Source organism: Acanthopagrus latus, chromosome 4 (genome assembly GCF_904848185.1).
Source record: "Acanthopagrus latus isolate v.2019 chromosome 4, fAcaLat1.1, whole genome shotgun sequence".
NCBI lineage: Eukaryota > Metazoa > Chordata > Actinopteri > Spariformes > Sparidae > Acanthopagrus > Acanthopagrus latus.
In genome coordinates this window covers 20,387,827-20,391,730 of record NC_051042.1, presented here as the reverse complement: position 1 = coordinate 20,391,730, position 3,904 = coordinate 20,387,827, and the positions used below count along the sequence as shown (strand labels likewise).

The window sequence follows — 3,904 nt, the reverse complement described above, 5'->3', positions numbered from 1 at the left end:
TCATAGTGAGTTTTTTTCTCTTGTACCAAAACCAAAGTTGTTGACGGGGATTGGCCCACGTGTTGATATGTAATCATGACTCCAGAAACTGCAACGCTGTAAAACGCCTTGCAAGAGGAAAAATATATTTGAAGACTTTCTTCAAAACATGATGCAACAAAACAAGTTTTATTACGTTCTACAGAGTTCTGATGGAATTAGAAATGCTGTTTAAAATGAACTAAATAAGATTTTATTTGGAATAAAAGAATGCCTCTCCAAACTGTGTTGTTGTCAGCGTGCAGGTGTCATGAAAGGGAGTGAGCAAGGCTGAGCAGCTCTCTGCGATTCATGCTTCACTAATTGCCATCTGATTAAGAGGGTGAATTGGCCTGGAAATGAAATGCAACAGCAAATAAATTAGAGAGAAAATAAAAGCTCATTGAGTTTAGGCTTATTCAGACTCATCAGGAACAGAGGTGTGGAGCTGTATTAAAAAATAGTTTTCCCAAAAGACTCTGTTAATGGAGCTGTGTGACACTGATCTGATGCACATGCCAACAGCCAACAATATACTAAGAGTGGTGGAGCTATCAGATATTTAGCTCATCCTTCATACTGACATGTATGTAGATGAATCCACTTGTTACATGTAGTTGGATGAAATAATCAAGCAACAGTTTTATTTTGACATGGGCTACTAAATGAGAAAAAAAAAATAGGTACGAGAAATGTGAATATTATTTTCTGCAAATAACATTATGTAGGTGATAAACTGCTGAATATATTAATGTAATCCTGATATATCAAAATAATACAAGGATCTGACTTGAATAGAAGATTTAAGAAAGGTTTGTGACTATAGGGTGACACTTGTTTGCTGCAGTCTTTATAACACCAGTTTTTAGCATTCTGCTGGTAAATAGTTTTGGGTCAAAAGAAGCTCAATCATTTGCAATAATTTGCTAAACATAGATCTGAAATTGACAATTATTCTCATGATCAATACATTGGTTTATTCAATTCTCGATTAATCTTAATACGTATGTCAAATAGAAGTGTGAAAAAAGACACACACACATTGCTACTGTGCCCACATATTCATGCCTCTTTCAACTCTTCTGACAATGGTCAGAATTACATTTATTTAAATGCAGCTGTGCTCAACACACAATACACAAGCCTTGTTACGTTAATCCTTTACTGAAAATCACCCTAAATTTGTGTACATTTTTCCCCATGGTATCTGACGTGGTACAGAATATCACATTTTCAAAAGTATTGTAACAAAGTTAGAAATCCCAGTAATCGCAACAACATGACTTTATAATTATGACAAACAGAGTAAAGCAGAAAAACATCATAATGGAAGAGCAGGAGCTATTGTCACTGTTGAATCATTAATTGATGGTCAAAATAGTTGCCAATTAATTTCCTGATGATTGACTGAATGATTATTCGTCTAATCTCTTCAACTCTAGTTCATTTAGCATTGTAAAGCCATTTTAAGTAGATTTGAATTAATTCTGCTATGTTACAATCTAAATACTCTGTTTTTACATGTTGAAAAAATGGTCATTCATTACAGAGAACAGACTTCCCTCTTGTGGAAAGAAAATATTTTTTCCTCACAAGAACCTGAGCAGAAGGAAATGAAAAGGGCTTAGATCAGATCATCCATTTTATTTAAGTTCGGGCTCAGTAGCAGGTAACATGCACTACATTAGCCTGAACCATGGCCTTTAATTTCACTCTGGTATAATGACATCACATGTTACAAGACCTCATGTGACCCTGAGGACCAAAAAAAGGATGTGCGGTCGGTCATCTTGCGTCACTATGGCAGAGACTTAATGTGGTGTTGTAAAGGGCCTGGAAAACCGTACGATACCCTTCTCTCGCCAGTGCACAAGTGTGTGTAATGCAGGCCTTAAAGTTCAAATTGCTGGTGGAGGATTAAATAAAAACCTGAGCTAGAAAAACAAATAGTTTATCATGAGTAAACCCTCAATGAATCTGAAGCTTTGCAGTTAGTGTATGTTTGATGCAAGGGAAAAATATAGTGGTATGATCAAAAGAAAAGGTATCATCATTTGGAATATAGAACTTGCTGATTTTAGCTCTGCTTCAACTTTTACAGAATGTGTCCGACCACAACTGCTCTATCTGTTATTATTAAATTTTTTTTACCACCTTTTTGGTGACAGCAGGCAAACTTCTACTAGCAGGACACAGAGCAGCAATATAATTTGCCAACACATAAATCAAGTGTACAAAGAGCATTAATTAGAAATTCATTAAAAATTCAGACTCACCGGCAGGTGTGCAAATAAAGGATTAGGTAGACATCAATTATACCACATAAGAGAACATTTTAATTGCAATTCCTGGATTGATTTACAGAGGGAAACAATCAGGCTCCACGCAATATGGCTGATTGCTCATTTTCCGGAGAAATAATGAGGAAAACACCTCACCAGGTAACATTGTTCCCAGCTGTAAATTCACACACACACACACACACACACACACACACAGATTCAAGGTTGTGTGTGTGTGTTCTGTCATGCACACAGGATTATATTCATGACTGTACATCCCTGCAAACACATTTTTAATACTAACAATGTAATAAAACGCATGCACATAAAGAATAAGGTAACAAACAGACACGCACGCAAAGATTGAGACACATACACACTCACCTAAAATTACAAAACATGATGCACATGCAGGCATGCTCACACACATAAATACACATGCACTGCAGCTCGGCATTCCCATCTGCTCGTGGTGGTGGAGAAGTTCTTAAGCACCAAATGTTGTGCTGTTATGACTCAAGTTTGTGAATTCTCCAACCTCCTCTGTGTTCCTGATTACTGCATTATGGCATCTGCTTAATTAGCTTGGCTTGTGTCATATGTTGCACACGGGGGGTGTTAAAAAGTGCCCTTCCCTCTTGCTCATTATCCGCCTCGATTCATGTGATGTATAATCTCTCTTGACAGACATTCATATTGACATAGGGACAGCTGTCAGCAGAGCATGGTCATAAAGGGTGCACATAGAATAAAAAACCACCGGGAAGGCCGATAAGTGAAACTAGTGATTCTGTGTTTCATTCTGGATCCATCAACACTGCAACACTTCTAATTATACCAAATTTAATTTTATGGATGAGAGTTTTTTGGGAGAAGGAACTGATACTTGGCCATGCATTTTGATTACTTCAGGTAATATTCAAAGTAACCTCCTGCCAGTGTGTTTTCTAAATTGGTGCAGTGTCCAACTCTTGGCGAGGAATCAACCTCATTATTGCCATGTGTGAAATTATAATCATTAGCTGCATAACAGCTCTGGACAATCATTTCCTCTCCACATTAGGGTAATTTCTTGATGGGACAGAAAGTTTGTAGATTAGAAATGTCCCTTCTTTACGAGTCAAAGGATCACGTTCTGTTTGAGATGAAGCATTAGCATTAGTTAGGTAACTCTTTTGATGACGGTCCTTGTATTAGCATTAGCTGGTAGTTAATAAAGCCCTTATAAGCCTTCTATAATGTTTATTAACAATAATTTGTGTTAATAAGACTATTAAAGTGTTAAAAATAGAAGCATACACAAGTGTACTGTTTATCATTTAAGACATTTTTAACCACTACAAGAACTTTAGCCTTAGTCTACACTTAATTGATAGCTCCTAACTGAACACGTAAAATGCTAGGAGTGTCTTTTAATTGTTTGTTAAAATTATAAACACATTTATTGAGTTTAACTATGTTTACTCACACATCAGATCCAGTAGCTGCAAAAAAATAGCCAACTGTTAAGAAGTACATAACAAAGTATATATTAGTCTAGGTTAAACAACAACAAAACTTGGAAAAAAGGTTTAACAGTGGCATACAAGTAAAAGGTAGGTTAG

General features: G+C 36.3%; 1 protein-coding gene across 8 annotated transcripts in view; it reads right to left on the bottom strand.

The window, feature by feature from the left end:
• LOC119017640 overlaps positions 1–3,904 on the bottom strand; it is a 189,350-nt gene that overhangs the window by 156,384 nt on the left and 29,062 nt on the right. The window contains exon 3 of one of the 8 annotated variants that reach the window (XR_005074502.1): positions 265–371. The exons of the other annotated variants lie outside the window; for them this stretch is intronic. The gene's annotated coding sequence lies outside the window, so the exon portion shown is untranslated. Of the gene's footprint in view, positions 1–264; positions 372–3,904 lie in introns of those variants that run through there. 8 annotated transcript variants of the gene reach the window in all.